A 17,633-nucleotide genomic window follows, 5' to 3' on the forward strand; every position below is an offset into this window, starting at 1 on the left:
CACCACCTCGTTTTCTTTCAGTTTCAAAGTGAATTATTAGCAGTACATAGCAACATGTCTCTAAGGTAAAGGAGGTTAGATGGGGGTTAAAGTCAGAAATCAAGGAAGAGGTATCCTATACTGCAGCTCGTATTTCGTGCAGACCTAGGGAAGGGAGGACAATGAGGGCTTTGTACTTGTGTTCATTCCCAATATTGGACGATTCTGGATTCTGGCACAGTACTGACCAGGAGGAGTTAACTGCTGTGATCCCAAGAAGAAAAATCTGTGGTTTTGTCCTGGGAGTCTGAATGAGGATCATTTGGAAAGGGAACAAACTAAAAGGAGAGTCTGCATAATATGTTTTTCTGTAGTGCCTAAGTAACAAATTTGCCTATGTTAACTGGACATTTATGGATTCAAAATACGTTCCCTATATAGATCCCTCTTCCTTCTTGTATTTCTGACTCTACAAACAGCAGCTGGTTTCCAGGGCATATACTGACACTAATCACAATCGAGGATAAGAAATATGAGCTATTTTTGGAAGCAATAAGCTGGAGCTCCTCACACTGAGAAAACTCATTTCTAGGAGTAGGTGCTGGAGCCGGTTGCAATCATCATGTGTTTGCTAGTCTATGGATGTTCTTACAGATTCTTGACTTTATAGTTTATTATGTTTATTAAGCATTTAAGGAGCCTCAGATATGACCTTTGCTACCGAAGAGTGGTTATTTTACCAAGATTGAGTGTTGTTACTGGGTTCTGTTCCTCAGCATTTGGTGTTCACCCTGTGCCTTAGAAATGCTCCTCAAGGATAGGATTCAGTGGCTGAAGAAATAATGATTTTACAAATGGAAAAAATTACATCTGTAATTGAGAAGTAACATATTTTGGAAAGTGTGGAAATTATTTTTCATTGCTTCATCAAAATGGCTGTACGTGAACTAATGTGTTTTGAAAGAATGGTCTCAAATGTAATTAATAGTGTTGATTCATAACCTTAAAATATTTCTGAAACTTCAGTCAGAATGGTCGGGATTTTCAAACACATCCAGAACACCTCCTAGGCTAACTGTGGGACTTGTTTCTAATCCACAGCAATGTTTTAAAATCCCACTGATCGGTATTTGTTTTGTTCTCGCTTTGCCCAGCTCACAAGCAGCTTGTCACCCTCGGGCTTTCTGTATCAATTCTCTGCACACACACATCAGAGGTCACCGGGAATCAGATGGCAATACTGATCTCACTCACTGGTCACGCACTTTACAAGCAGGCTGTTAAAGTCATTCAGGCCACTTTGAGGGTAAGGTACTATTTCAGTGGAATATGAGTAATACTGTCTGATCCAAAGTGCTGATCATTTTCTAGTCTGAGGCAAGGATTTCTCAAGTTTTTCATCTTTACAGTTTTTGGTGTTATACAACAGCTGAAATTTGGATGGAACTGTTGAGTGCTAAATTAGGTACTTGGCACTTTGTCTTCTAGTACATGAACATAATTTCAGAACAGCTCATACTGAGAGATGGGAAAAATAGGGCAGAGAAGAACGAAGTCACACAGCAATCTTTACTTAATAAGGTAACACTTAAAAACTTCCATAAAAAGAAAGATTATCACAGAATGTTGTCCTGCACTGAATTACTGCATGTAACAAAATTTTACGAAGCATGTAACATGCATTTCTGTATGTAAAGAAAGAAATAGCATGTATTGTGCATGAAATGTCATAGCATGTATTACTTTATCAGATAATTGTTCCTAAAGAAAAGGCCATTACAACCTTCCATATCCTCCCCATGAGCCAGCTTGCAGGTTGAAAAGCCAATGAATTAATTCTTCCTGATAACTTTCAGTACCACAAACTGTGAGGAAGCTTATCAATGCACACAGACAAAAGAAATCTCAGGGAACACAGCCAGAGGCAGCTCACAGACAGGTATGCAACTCCATTCCTAGGGCAGAGTAGTGCACAAAAACATTTCTGCACTTACATTACGTATGAAATTTAAAATTGATCTTTAGGAGTGTACGCATACTGTGACGATAAGTATTGATGTACTTTATTGCTTCAGTAAGTACTTCATATTTTAAGGAAAGATTATGTTTTTTCACCAAAGGGAGCTGTTTGGGCATTATCCTCCTTCTGCCCAGAGCTGAGCACACAGCTGTGGCCCTGCATCAGAGCTCCCTCCAGCCCGTGCCCACCATACACACCTGGCTGGCTGATCTGTTTGACTCCTGCATTTTCTAAGAGATTCAAACTATTTCTGACTTTTATTACTTATTTCTACTTTGCCTTACACTTCAGGATTTTTGAAACGTTTGGTTTAAATGAATCAGAAGTATATTCCAAATACAGATGTATTTGAGACAACTCAATAAAGGCAGGGCTGTGGGACTGTTTTCCTTACCCATTTTGCAAAGATTCTGGTTGATTCACATTATTCTATGAAATAATTGTTTTTCATTCATCTTATAAATCTTTTTTCATAATTGATTGTGACCATCTTCTACACTTTACCCACAAGAAAACTTGTCTGTCCTCTGGCTATAATTAGTAACTGAATGCAGACTCCTTTTGGCCTTTTGTCCTAAAAACAAATATTTTGTTTCCAGTTTCCTGCCCTATTCATACAGCCATAGAATGGTTTGTGTTGGAAGGAACCTCAAAGATATCTAGTTTCAACCTCCTGCCACAGGCAGCGTTGCCAACCACTGGACCAAGCACCAGATTGAATTGCTCAGGACCCCATTCAGATTGCCCTTGAATGCCTCCCTGCAGGGATGGGGATCCAAAACCTTTCTGGACAGCCTGTGCCAGCATTCCATTGCCCTCTTTGTGAAAAAATTCCCCCTGACATCTAATCTAAATCTCCTCTCCTTACATTGAAAACCATTCCCCCTTGTCACAAATAGAATCATAGAATCTGTCCTATCATAGAATCTGTCCTATCACTATCTACATCTTTTAAAAGTTGTTTTTCTTCCTGTTTGTAATCTCCCTTTAAATATTGTAAGGCTGCACTGAGGTCTCCCCAGAGCCTTTCTTTTCCAGACTGAACTAGTAGATCTCTCTCAAATTGTCTTCATAGGAGAGATGCTCCAGCTCACTGATCATCCTTGTAGCCCTCCTCTACCCTCTCCAAAAGCTCCACATCTTTCCTGTGTTGGGGGCCCCAGACCCAGACACGGTACTCCAAACAGGGCCTCATGAAGGCAGAGTAGAAGGGAGCAGTCACCTTCGTTAACTTACTGGCCACCTGTCTTTTGATGGAGCCCAGGATACAGTTGGCCTTTTAAGCTGCAAGCACACGCTACTGGCTCCTGATAAGTGTTTCATTTACCAGGACTCCTAAATCCTTTGGAGCAGATCTACTCTTAAGAAGTTCTTCTGTACACATATCTGGAATTGCCCTGGCCCAAGTGCAACATCTTGCACTTGGCACTGTGGAATCTCGTTAGGTTTACAAGAGTCCAACTTTCAAGTTTGTCAGGGTCCCTTTGGATGGCAAAAAAAACAAGCAACAACAAAGAACTATAAAAACTATTACAGTCAGTTGAAAAAAAACTATAAAAATTCAGATTTTTCAGGACTGACAAGAATGATTTGGAGTATTCAATATCTTGACATTACAGCAAACTGTCCTAATACACCTTCCCACTTAAAATTCTTGAGAGTACAGAGTTTGTGCAGTCAGAGGTAGTGTGCTTTAAAACCTTCATTAGGCAAAGCAGGGCACACCTGTTTCACTGGCCTCTGTGCCACACAGGCCATCCATCAATCCTTACCACCTCCTTATGCCTGCTGCTGGCTGCCACCAGCATCAGTGCTAGCTCTTCCCCTCAGCCTTCATCATCCTCATCAGATCACACCAAACCCTTTCTTGGCTTGCTAAAATCAGTCAGAATTTGTAAACTGCATGACAAATCCCCAGACTGCCACATATGACTTCTTTCTTCATTCTTTCTAATTTTCAATTCATTGAAGAAATTAAACTATTTTTGATAGAATAAGAAAGAAAAACCTTTTCATAATTCTTGTTCCAGTCCTGCTAAGACCCACAAATATAATTACTTCTCTTCTATTGACAATCCAAGGTGACTACTCATGCATGTGAAGTTGCTTTTTGAGCAGAATATCTACAGAATTAGAATTGTTGCACTGGATTGCACTTCTTGGATCTGCCAACAAGAAGCCCTGCTCATTTCAGACATTTCCATGACTCCATTAGCAGAGCCATGGTTTAGACTTTAGATCACCTATAAACCATGTAAATACATCAGCAATAGGAAAGATTAAAAATCAGATTTCTAATTACCAGAAGTCCTTTGGAGTGGCACAAAAAGAGCTTTCAGCTGCAGGAAATAGGAGTCAAACCAACAAACCTTCATATTCCCATTATGTGTAAAGCAGACATCAGAGACCAGCCCCAAATTACCTCTCACAGACACAGCTCCATTCCCAGAGCCAGCGTGCTGGATGCTTCCCAGGTCACAGCCACAAATGCACAGCATTTCTGCTTCTCTCACAGAGCATAACACAGACCCACAGCTTCAAACATTTGCAGCAGCTAATCTGCAGCACAGAAGAAAACAAAAAGCAAAGCAAATGAAAGTCCAGAGTCTTTCTGTTGCTGCTTAGTTGGTAAAGGACAGCATTTTATTTTGAGGTTAACCCAGATTATACCTCAAATTTTTCAGCCTTTAGTAAGTTTCAAGTTTTTATATTCTGCATATTCATCAATATACTTATTTTTGTCTGTGTCTGCTATGCATTTTTTCAATTACATTTTCAGGCTTCCTTGGCAGAGCATGCCTCTAAAAGTCACTCTAAAAAGTATGTTTAAGCTCTACTGATTGGTAAAGGAAACAGGTTGCATGCAATTCAAATACAGGAATCACACTTCCTTTTTCATTCTGTTTACATATAACAAAGCAGAACTGGCACTTGCTTGCCAAAGATTTTCACATCTGTTTTGCTGGGGAGGGATGATGTTGCAGTGGTTCTGAAAGCTCAGATATTTGTAAGCTGTTCTGGTGAAAACTCACTTTTTATTGATTTAAAAGCTTTCAGTTGTTCAGTGAAAGCAGGAGGCAGCAAAAACAGTAGCACTGGAGGGAAGGGAAAGAGCAGGTGTGGTCACATTAGTTACGAACTGCATAACAAAATTAGCCTGACAATTTTCATTTTGGCTCTTCTGAAAAACAGCTATGAAAGTCAATACTACAGAAGCATTGTGTAGAGGTTCTTGCTATATTATTTTTTATAAGAACAACAACAACAAAAATGAGTAGTTTTAGTGGTGAAACCTTGTTTGCTGGAGAGAGGAAAGTGTGACAATCGGCTTCATGTTGGCAGCTTCCATCCCCAGTAGAGCAGCAGTACGATAATCCTCCTGTGTGGCATAGGATGATATCACTTTCAATCTGGACCTCAACGTGAGAAGTAGGATAGCAATTCAGAGCCTGGTGCTGATAATTAGGGAGCTGGAGGGACTGATTTATGAGGAAATAACATTGATTAAAATTTGCATTTAGAGCATTTTCCCACAGAGGATCACAACTGCTGTGTTAGTGTTCAACCAGCATTTTCAAAAGCAGGCACTGATGGACCCTGGCATTCAGCAGCTTTTTTGAGCAGGTGTCAAACAAAGGCAAAGGCTGCTGAACACTCTCGTGATAAACACTCCACAAGGAAGTGGTGGGGATAGAGCTGAAGCAATAGACATCACACCTGTTTGTGAAAACCCTCCCACTGCCTTTTGCCTTTGTTTCCAGCCAGGTGCTCCTGATTTAAACAGCTCAAGGGCATAAATAAGGGGCAGGAGTGAAGGATCATTGGGGCTGCATAGGCATTACTGGTACTTGAGCAACGTACCTTGGAACCATTAGCAGAAAAACAAGATAAAATACACTTTGAGCCACTACTTTGAATGGCACAGCAGTAGATGAAAGAATGCAGAGAGGAAGAAGTGGCTATTGAGAGGGAAACCAGAGGGTACTGCAACTCATAGGGCAGTTGCATCAGCTGCTGGCTGCAGGATCACATCCATCTGAAAGTACATGATGCAATGGGAGAGAAGAATATTACAGAAAGTGGAGATGCGGGGATGTGATTAGATGTGAGATATATCCACACCCTTTAAAAGGGGAGCTTAAGTCACACAGAACTTTCTATGATCTCACAAAAAATAAAAAAATGAAGAGCAGCTTTACTTGGGATTCCTGATAGTGTCATCATAACACTGTTTGCACTGATTAAGTACCTGAACTTTAAAATAAAGTATTCCTTTTGGGAGCAGCAATGCTGCTGATAGATTTATGCTGCACATTTCATGCTCCCATGCTTTCCCCTGCTCGTGATCTCTGGACACCAATAAATATCTCCAGCACCTTCCCCCATTCTTACCTTTATTATGCAGAGAGTTGGAGTAGAAATGTTAAGAGGGCTGTGAGCGGAGTGCCTGGAATGAAGGGCAGGAAAGGACGTGCTGATGACACCTGGATTAGCAGGTCTCCAGGATCCCAGCCTGGCTGTGTGCAGCTTCTGGGTATACCCAGGTTAGCAGGGGAAGGGGAGTGAGTAAATCCTGATGACTCACAGGGATGGGACAGGATGGATAGGCTGATGACTGTCAGCTACTAAAGGGTGCATAACAAGCATATCCAAAATCAACATATGGATCTCATTGAGAAAAATTGAAAAACTGCAGAAGCAACTCAGCAGACTAATCTGCTCTGCTAGCAGAAGGAAGGAAGCAGGATCTGCTACAAAAATAGAAAGGGATTACAGAGTCTTTATGTTGCTTTCCACTACTTCTTCTGTAGAATAAGTAATTTGTATTAAAGAAAATGAAGACATTGCAAAGTACTAAAAAGTAACCTTGGAGAGCTATAATTTTTCATTGAGATGGGTCTTTATCCCTTCATGGCTATAGGTGACATAAGCATAAGGCACAAGCACATGACAAGACTAAGTGCTGCTCCTGCTGCCAAATATACAATGCTTTTATTTTGAAATATTCATGTAGGTCATTACTCCAGTGAAGTATATACTTCAGTAATAATTTTCAAATCTCCCAGGTTCTCATCATTTAACCATTGTTAATTATTCGGCAATTACGCTGATGAAAGGTTAAAAATGATCGCAGAGCCATTTCTTCAGTCAGGGAAAGGAGAAACAGTTTTAAATTAAATCCTGCAGTCGGTGCTTAATGGTAATGACATGCTATTTTTATATTATTTGAAGTAAAAGATGATTACCTAGAAACTTCGACATTGGAAAATGGGCTAGAAAAGTATGGTGATCTAAATAACATGTAAGCATACTTGGCTGTGAAATTAGGACATGGAAGAGGCCATTACAGAAATATGACTTTACAATAGGATATCTTGATGAACACCACAATGCAAGACACGCAGTTCTGCTGTCAAGGTCCATGTGTAAAACAAGCAGAGGCTGTGGATAGGAGAAACTTTGCTTTTGTGAGAAAGAACAAGTTATGTTCTCATATAGGAATATATAACTAGGGCTTAATATCAAAATCTGAACTGGAAAACACTTCAGGAAGTACTACATTTAAGAAGATTAGGGAATACAGTCCTCTGTCAGGCTTATCCTGACAGCAAAAAGGGCTGGCTTGATACTTCAGGAATTTCAAATAAAGGGCAGCTTAAATATATACCTGAACCCTGAAAATATAAGCCAAAATGAGCTAATTATTCCCTCTTGTAGGTGACAGATTAACTTAAGTATTAAAACAATATTTCATGGAAGGGGAAGAAGAATCAGAAACAAGGAAATAAGATAGTATACAGTGAGTAACCACTCCATCACAGAACAGCAAGTAATTATTTAAATTTCCTCTCTTGTGTTTCCTGTGTTGTGCTGTTTTTGTCATCTTACAGTAACACCTCTATCATATTATGGCTGTTGGGGGAACATGCTGCCCATGCTGCTGGGGAGAAAGGCCTGTTCCTGGAGCTCTGCAGGTCCCAATGGGCTCTGTGCTGCTCTGATCCCACCACTTGCCTTGGCAAGTAGATATATCTGCTTACTACACACAGAAATATTATACTTGTACCACTGGAACAAGCTGTGCAGCTTGGAGTCCACCTTTTGTTCCTGTCCTCCCACCAGAAGTCCACATCATCCTCCTTGTTCACCCGAGTGAGGGCAGCTCTGCCCTTCAGACCATGGCCATCAGAATTGCATTTGTCTAAAATGAGAAAAGATTGCTGCTGAGGTTCCTGGCTCTTTATTGAAACAGCAAAATGGGAGATAAATGGCTTGACTGAAGCCTTGTAAGAACATCAATTGCAGTGTAGATTAAGGAAGTCAGTTTTGTCATAATAGAAGGCAGAGCTTATCATTACATTTCATTTCTTTTAATGGACAATTTCTGCTGCATTTACAGGAACAGGGCAATTCTTTCTAAGCTGAATTGTGTGTGTGTGTATTCCCATATCATTTTAACCAGCCAGAGCTTCAAGGCAGATACACCTGAACCACAACATACCCTTTCTTTTCTCTTGTTTTCATCCCTGCAGAAACCAAACCACAATCTGGTTCCAAGGCAATTACACCTGTCTCCTCAATTCAGAATGTTAGATAACACAAAATGCCTCAAATCTCTGACAGGTGCTTTTTGGTCCCCTTCCTTCTTCTCAGTGCTCATCAGCTCTAAAGCTGATACATATACACAACTCTTTCCCTCATTCTTCCTGCAGTGAAATAATTGTTCCTCATTATCACATTAGAAAATATTCTTACTTGTAAGATTTTTTGGCTTTTCATGCCATGGTTTGTGGACTTGGTTTTTTGTTTTGTTTTTTAATATACAACATCACTAGAAAAGGAGCACTTTCCTATTTTTATTAGCAGTTTATCTTGGAGATGTTTCTGCTGAAGTTTTTACAGCACTGAATTCATCTGTATGAACGCATGGTTGAAGTCATATTCTAAACAACTCTTCACCAAAAGTACCTGACAAGAGTCTTCAAGGGTGAGATAATTTACTTTAAATGTGCCTAATTTATTAAAGTGTACAAAGGAATGAGCCCATAATTCAGGGAAGAATAACCCTGTTAAATCAAATCATCCCATTTTTGACTCTTTGTTATTGTAAATTTGGCATGCATGCATCTCTGAAGGTCACCAAACTTTCCAAATTAGCTTGCTGGGAAAGCAGAGGAGACAGAAAGGTAGGAAGTAGCAAAATCCCTTTCCCTACACTGCTGTCCAGCACTGTAAAAGAGGTGCTAAGTGGCAAAAGGGGCTTTTAATCTATTTCTCTCTCCCGCCACATTCTATTCAAACTGCAGTTTCTGCTTGGATCCAAACAGATAAAGCATGACAGTCTTCACTGAATAAAGCAGGGCTGAATTATTTTAAATGCCCACAGGACTTCAGTTACCCTCCTTGACTTTCTGCATCCATGAATGCTGTTGAAAACAGTTGCACTGGTGTGGCTGGAGCAGACCTGCATGTCTGCAGCAGGAGTTGCATCAACAGCACTGCACTGACCATGGGGTTCAATAAATAACCCACAGCAAAGGCATCACAAGCTCTACAATGCACTGGGGGATCTGACACTGGCAAGTGGTACTGTGAGCAGTGAGATGCTTCAACGCATAGCTGACCTCAGGAAATTTGGAGTATTTGGGGTTCTATTTTTCAGAAGTCTGATTAGATATCCACATAATAAAAATTAGGAGAATTTTTTTTGATGCAGTCATTTTATTACTCTATCTTCATAAAATAATATTTTTTTTCCCCAAAGCTAGGACAGTGGGAGGGAAACAATGTGTTCTGATCTCAAGTTGAAAATAAATATTAACAGATACGATATTGCCATTGAAAGGGTTAAAAATATACATAAGATTTTCTACAGCCTGCAAGGAGTAAACTAACATGCATCAGAAGGCTTGTTAAGCCATATCTGCTAAAGGGAATTATTCTCTAATTTTTCTCTGCAGAAGTATCTCTATTCCTCTATGATTCAAACTTTCCTTCTATTGCACAATTTTTCCTTCACATATTCCTTTTCTTTCCCCACATCTTTTCTCAGATATCTGCTCTCATCAATTCCATATCTATTCTTCTCTGACACGATGTCCTTTCTCCTTTTTTTCTCTCTCCCTAAGCTTCCAGTGTGTCTCTCAGGTCCCTTTAGGAATATCTCATTCTCTGCTCTCTGCCTTTGTGCCTCACCTAAATCTCCTTCCTTAGGTGGCAGCACTCTTGTTAGCTGGCAGGGAGGCACAACACACTGATGATAAGTGGAACTCACGTGTACAGAGATAACTCCAATTAGATTCTTGGGCTGTAACTGATAATTCAATAGCATTGAATAAATTAAGTTTTAAGGACTGTTTCCTGATAAGTGCAAGGAGTCCTCCTGGACATCCCTTCAATCAGTTATTATTTGCTTATAGTCTCCCTACAGTGCTCACAATTTTCTCTGGTAAGCGCATCATCTCTCTCAAGCTACTGGCATTTCTGCAAATACATTTGGTCATGGAATGACAGCCTCAAGCAATGCAGATAACACTCAATTAGCAGGAGACTGCAAATAATGTGCTTGTCAGACACCTCTTAGTCACTCCCTTTCCCTGATTGCTCAGGCCAGGGAATATTTTTTTGCCTCCTCTACTTTTCTGTGATTTGTATTTTCATTTGCTAAGAGTATCAAAGTGTCCTATTTATCTTGGACTGCAGCAGCATCAAGATCTTTGTGCATCTCATTCCCTGCAGGAATTCCCAGGCAAGAATTTCCCCACTGCACCTATTTGTTAAACAAAGAAAAAGGATTTCTCTGATGAAAAAAAATGGAAAGAAAAAAAAAAAGGAGAAAAAAAAAAGAAAAAATAGGAAAGGAGAGGAGACAGCCCATAGAGAAAGCCAAAATCCTTCAGAAGAATAATTAATTTTCTGGATACAATTCAACAGAATGCCATTGTGCCTGTGAGCATGTATTAGCAAGAACTAAAGGCTTCACAGCTTGTAAGCCCACTCTTAGCTGATTGAAATAATCAGAAAAAGAACGGTTCAGTGTATTTTGGGATTTTTAGCATATATCTTTAGTTCCTGCCATCAGCTAGAGTTTCTGGAACCACTTATCTATCCCCTGAGAGCCCTTGAAAATTATTCCACTCTTCCAAGCACTTGTATGGTGGTAGCAGGGAGCAAGAGAAAGATTACTATTATTAGAGAAACACAGCTTCAACCTGAATACTGCCCCCAGCAGTGTGTTTCTGATGATGCATAATATATTCCCTTAAGGTAGTATGAGAGGTAGGTCATTATTTTGATTCCCCACTCACACAGCAAGAGTACAAGTGGCCAGCCACCACTTCTCTGGCACAGTGGTGGTTCTTGTTTTGGACATTCCCAGTGGCTCAGCCTCTTGTGATCACTGCCCACTCTGTTGTTCAGGACAGCTGACTGGTCACTGCAGCTCAACTTAGCTCTGAAAAGAAGGAGGCCCTCAGTGTAGCTAACAGGCTGCCCAGAGAAGCTGTGGGTGCCCCATCCCTGAAGAGATTCAAGGCTAGGTTGGATGGGTGCTGGGCAGCCTGATCTGGTGGGTGGCAGATCATCTAGTTGGAACTAGATGATCTTCAAGGTCCCTTCCAACACAAGCCATTCTGTGATTCTAATCCAAATTTTCTATTTTTCTCTTCAGCTTCTGGAAGGATCTTCACTTTGTATAGAGAGGCTCGGGAGAAGGACTTCAAATTGAATGCTACATTAAATTCAGCTTCAATATCTAAATCTCCAAACCAGTTTTTAATCTACTTTCTGTTATAATGTCTCAAAATCATCAGTGAGGGAGTGCTGAGGTGAGAGTTGATGCGGATGAAGCTTTCTGATGGCTGACTTTTCTCTGTGTGCCAATAACTAAGAGCAGAGAGTACTTTATTCTCTACACTTTCACCCCATCAGGAGCTCTGAGTAAATAGTTTATGCAGATAGGTTAGCTCTCTGCACATTACTCTCCCATTCACCTGGAGATGTGAATCCTAACGATGGGGCTTAGATGAGGTTTTATGAAGTGATATTTTTCTATTTTAGAATAATAGCTGTCATAGGGGGAAAAAAAATTTACAGGACTAAAGATTGCCGCAGCCACATCAAAATATTTTTTAAAATCTCGTTATGCCTCCAGAGTTACCACAGTGCTGATGGCACAGCACAGAGGTGCAAAGATCTTCAGCTGAGCAGCTGAGCAGTTATCTGATGCTACACTCTGTATGAAAACAAAGAAGTTTCTGTTGATTCAAGGTCAGGGAAGTCCCACCAGTACCTACCTTTTACTGCCTGGTCCAGAGAGTGCCTGTAAGATTTACACTATTCTACTGAAGTTAAGTCTGAGTGCACTCTTCCATTTCCTCTGACATTTATACGTGCTTACTTTCCTTTCCCTGCTTCAGTGCTCCCACAGAATGTGAGCCCTCTCCTCCGCATCCCCTCCACCTTGATCCCCCTTCCCACCCCTGATGTCAAGCAACAGGATCACCTGGGGCATCCTAGGCTGACTGAACACTCTTATTCTCCCATTGATTTGCAGCTTTTGATGGCATGCTTGTGAATAGAATTCTCCACTTTTCTTTGAAACAAACAAACAAACAAAAACTCCTGGGTAATTCTGGTGATTCTGCTTAGTGTCCTTTGCGCCATATGATTTTTCCTTTTTTAGAAAAAAACCTCCATTTTTTCAAACTCTGTGGCTTCTTCCCTCAGCATAAGGAGTAATCCTTCAGCTGCTAGCCTACGTTAAGCTAACTCACTGGAGTTTTTCTACAAGGGCAGTTTTGGCTGTTCACTGTGTACATTCTCTTCCCTCTCCTCAAAAACGTTAAGATTACTAGTTGCTTTGTCCAATCTTTTCCTATGCACTTGCTCTATGGTTAGAGGTATTAAGAGAAACAACTGTACTGAGTCCATAAGCAGAGTATATGTGACTGGGGCCAGTGCTGTACAAATACAGCTAACTCATCCAGACCAAGTCTTGGGGATTTACTGTCTCAGTTCAGCATGATGAAGTTTGTACCATGCTGTCTTGCATGATATACAGAGAAATCCTCCCTTGCCTATGCGACACTGCAATGATAACTGTGCCTAGCAGTCCTCTGCTTGGACTCTCTGCTCTAAGTGTCAGCACTGCTTTCCCGTAGTTGTCTCAGTAGGGCAGCCATCTGCATTTTTCTCTGCAGCTAACATTTGGAGAGCTATATCTGAGAGTTTTCCTGGTTGTCACTCCACAGTCAGCATTAGAGGATGATTTTCCTTGGAAATATTTTTATCTATATATTAAAAATGCTGACTACCACTTGATGTTAGTTGGGGCAAAAAGAAAAAACTTTCCTCTAATGTGAGCCATAGGACTTAATGGGAATATGAGTCCTCTGCTTAGCAGATTTATCGTAATGGGAGCAATTTAGTCCCTCTTGAGCAAAACTGGATTTAAGCCAGTTTAACCAATACACAAAAGAGTCTGAAGCTAATTAGAAGGTCTTTGTAGTATCCAGACCGCAATAAATATTAATACAACGTCCTGAAGAACAAGCTTTATGTTCCTGAATCATACATTTATTAAGTCAAGATTTGACCTTTTTGGAGATTACACGGGCAAACTCCTTCACTCTCTGCAAACAGGCAAAAATCAATCTCCTGAAAGCATACACTAAAAAAAATCCAAATGCCACATCCTACTTTTAACAGACACATTTGATTAAACTAAACAGAAAAAAGCTGAGCATCTGCACACGCACACAAAAAGTCACCGAAATAGATTGAACCCTCCTGATGGAGCTACAATAAAATAAATACTAATGCCATATATACATTTTTAAAATGCCGTGTATTTATCTTGATTGATGTCAACAGCTATTTTGCTCCTCCCACACTAAGAGTCTCCCTAGATCTAATTACTGCTAAAAGATCTACATTCAAACTCTGTTGCAGGTATAAAGTCATACATGCCAAAATTAGTAAATGCTAAGATGAAATGTATCAGTAGGGTACTCATTCTCTATTATATATATGTGCTGGTGTTTTTCTCGCAGATGAATGATCAGTAGGATTTCAGTTCTTGCCCATCAGCACAATGCTCTGACACAGAGGAGCAGACGGTGTCAGAGGTGGCTCTTGTGCCACTGGTATGAACCAGTTGGAAAATGCCATGTGCAATGGCTGATGCCATGGCAGGGAACAGAGGAATCCATCTTGCTGTGGGGTTCTCTGATGCTAGGGCCCAAAGAGGTCTGCAGAACTCACTGAAACAGCTTCAAAAAGGACGACTGTGATACTCACTCAATACACATGCTGTCTGTGAGAATCCATGCAAATGAATAAACGGGACTTCAGTTTGCCCTGTTAGCCACCTGCACAACCCCTTTCCATAAAACTTCCGAGAGTAACACTGTAGACTAATCTAGTCCTCCACAAACGTTTTCTGCAGTCAGCTGGTATTATGCATACATGACTGGAAACATCTGGGAGAATAATCCACCTCTTTTATCAGGCCATCATTATTTTCAAAATCGCATTCGTTTTACCAAAAAATATTTTTCACTTAAAAACTATAGAGCACCGTAGTAACAGATACGCCCATTGCACATCTGCAGCAATACTGCTACAGTTACTTAGCAACCAGTAAGATTTTTCTTTCCTGACAGAACCAAAAAAAGAAATCATGTAAAAGAAGAGAAAAATTGGAAGTAAATTGAGTTGAATAAAAAAAAGGCAAATAGTGTTTTAACATTCAACACGCATAATGAATAGGGTATGGTTTTGCTGTATGAACCAGCAATTGTTGCACAGCTTTAACCCAGCCTCTGCTTTTCAAATCAAGGATCAATCTAGTTCAGATTTGCCTGCCATTAGGAAGCATTATCTTATGACCATGTTCTCTTACCTGTATTATATTACAGGCAGAAAGAGGAAGAGGAAAGAAAAAATTTGCAATGGAGCCCAGGTCTGTGCTCAGCCAGAACATCATGTACCTTCCTTCTGGACTGGAAAGGGGATGCTGCAGAAGACAGAGGAGACAAACACCAGTGCATCCTGCCCTAACTGGCTAACAATCATTTAAAATCACTAGGACAGATAGGTCCCATAAACAGACACGCTGCCTTTCCTTGACTGGGTCAACCTCTTTCCTCACTGCTCCCTACCACCTCCAGCAGGATTTAAAAGCTGCTTTGATGCATTTAATAAGTGAAGATATAATGTACATTCTGGCATAGAGCAAACTTAATGAAATTTCTATACCTTGATCAATCAAACAGAACCTCTTTGGCCTGGCTTTTATGATTTAGGAAGGAACGAATCAGAGTCTGAAGGAAATTACAGACTTAATTACTGAGAGTAATGGTGCTATGAATAAGCATTTAGATTCTCAGCAGGAGGTAATTACGTTTATGATAGTTTTGAAAATTTAGCACTGTAGCTTTCTCTGCAAGACAGCAGGGTTTAATCAGGATGCTATTATATATATATTAAATTCCAAGGCAATAAATGTCTTAAGTATAAAATATTAGAGACCAACATTCACTTCTGTACTTAATTATTTCATTGGGTTTTATGCTACATTTGAGCAAATATACTGATAATTATAATTTATTGAACATTTTCTATAGAAAATGTTGATCTAACGAAAATACTATTTTACTGTTTTACTTGATATTTCCCACTGAATTACCTTTTTTTGCCAATAAAATCCAAAAGCCCAGTAGGTCTTGTTTTCATACTTGCTTGCAGGTAAACCATTTCAGGACAAAAAGTCCATTAAAAAAAATCTTTTAATATGATATTTTTTCAGTAAAAAAAAAAACTGGATCAAAAAATCCAACCTTTTTCCCTACAGCTTTAGATGTGGTGCAGGTATGCCACCAAAGTATTTTTCATTTTTATAAAACAAGTTTTTCTTGTCAAATGCAAAAGAAATAAAAGGATCTGTGATTCTGTGATTCTGTGATCTTTCTAAGGTCAAAGAAGAGAGGGGACTCTGCACTGAGGCTTCGTTAATGTCAATTTTCAGTCAAGCACCTAGCGTTGTAGAGTGCCCAACTGGACCTCAACTGCTGTGTCTCTTTTCTGAAGTCAGTTTTCCTGCGATTTATTGTCTTGACATGCTTTGTTTGTACAGCAAATATTTAATTGGTTATATTTTTTTACTTTTAACTTTTTATATATTTTTTTGTTCAGTGTTTGACCTTTCTCAAGGAGATCACTTCCTTATCCAGCACAGAACGAGCCATGGTTGTCAGAGCTAGGAAGAGGCTTCAGCAGAGCAGAACAGACTGCAGGCCTTGTTAAATACATGGAGGCAGCATGAGAGGTAGATGAAACACTGGAGCCACTTCTTTGCTCTGACTGCTTGGGGTGAGGCCACTAATCTGAAGGAAACATGACCTACACAGGTGTGTCACTGTGCAATTCAAGTACCCTGTGCACATGCAGGATGCATACCTGCCTTTCCTAAACACTCCACAAGCTCCTGCCTGAGCAACAAACCCTTCACAGGTTCATGGAATTCCCATGTTTTAATACAGAGCAGCTGTGACATAGCACATCTTTAGTTTCAGCAGGATATGATTTCCCCCTCGCTGTTACTGAGCATTCCCAAGCAAGGACGTACTTTATTTCCTGATGCTGAGCAGCGTAAGAGCTGCTCATTTGGCTCTGTGCAAGCAGCCTGCTCCATGCATTCACCTGCGCTTGACAGGAAGATCCTCTTAACGGAGAAGTACTCATATCAACGTCTGCTTGCTGCTTAGCTCAGTCTGTCACTGCCAAAGCAGGCTTTCCTGCCTGTGAATGCAATAAATCATTTATCAGAAGCCATACAGAGTTGAGACTTAAAGCAAGCAGAGGACTGCTAAAGCTTGGCTGAAGACACAAAATTTTCAAGGGGCTCAGATGAGGAAAATCAGTGCACACCCATCTCTTTATTCAGTCCTTTTGAATGTGATGAGAATTGTCATAGTGGCAGCGTAGGGCTGAAAAGTGATTGTGTGATCTCTATAGCCATTGCCAACATGAGAGCCTTGCTGTCAGCTGGGCAGGGCTGGTCACCTCCTCTTTGCACTGGACCACGGTGATCTCAGTCCTGAGACATCTTGCCGCTCAAAAGAGAGATCTTTCTTACCTTTGCATCTTCATTCATATCACACATTCAGTGCCCTTCCTGTAGGATAATTATGTGAAGGCTGTCTTGCTCTTTTTTCTTTTTTTAACAGAATTTCTATTTTCCTTTTTGTTACTTGGAACTAAATTATCATTTTTATATGAATTCTGGGAGGCCTGGAATTCAATTATACACAATTTAAAAACAGAACTGGAGCTCCACCTAAGCAGATAAATAAAGTACAACCCCTCATGGGGACCAGGTGTCTCCCTGGGCTCACAGAGCATACAGGAGGCTTGCAGTTCAGGCTCTGATTCTGCCAGTTGTGTTTAGAGCCAAGATTAAAGGCGGAAGGAAAACCAGCTGCAGATAAAGGGAGAAGTTCATTATCTCTTCTTTCCATCTACTTGCCTCACTCCAAACCTTTAATTAAGGGAAGGATATAATAGTTTGTTAAACTTCCCTATTTTAGATTCACTTCTTTCCCTTCAGTGATTCACCACATCAGAAAGACTG

General features: G+C 40.3%; 1 protein-coding gene and 1 long non-coding RNA gene across 2 annotated transcripts in view; both read right to left on the reverse strand.

Annotated features, from left to right (window-relative positions):
* The window catches only part of SESTD1 (SEC14 and spectrin domain containing 1), a 63,184-nt gene extending 58,738 nt beyond the window's left edge, over positions 1 to 4,446 (reverse strand). The window contains exon 1 of the mRNA XM_048952791.1: positions 4,422 to 4,446. The gene's annotated coding sequence lies outside the window, so the exon portion shown is untranslated. The remainder of the gene's footprint in view (positions 1 to 4,421) is intronic.
* A 383-nt stretch (positions 4,447 to 4,829) lies between these two features.
* Positions 4,830 to 6,545, reverse strand: LOC125696728 (uncharacterized). Its single transcript, XR_007378484.1, has 3 exons — positions 6,392 to 6,545; positions 5,861 to 6,035; positions 4,830 to 5,478 (listed from the first exon to the last, which is right to left on the reverse strand). It is a non-coding gene; the product is annotated as an uncharacterized LOC125696728 (long non-coding RNA).
* Between the last annotated feature and the right edge of the window lie 11,088 nt (positions 6,546 to 17,633).

The sequence above is a fragment of the Lagopus muta genome, chromosome 8 (genome assembly GCF_023343835.1).
Source record: "Lagopus muta isolate bLagMut1 chromosome 8, bLagMut1 primary, whole genome shotgun sequence".
Classification (NCBI taxonomy): domain Eukaryota; kingdom Metazoa; phylum Chordata; class Aves; order Galliformes; family Phasianidae; genus Lagopus; species Lagopus muta.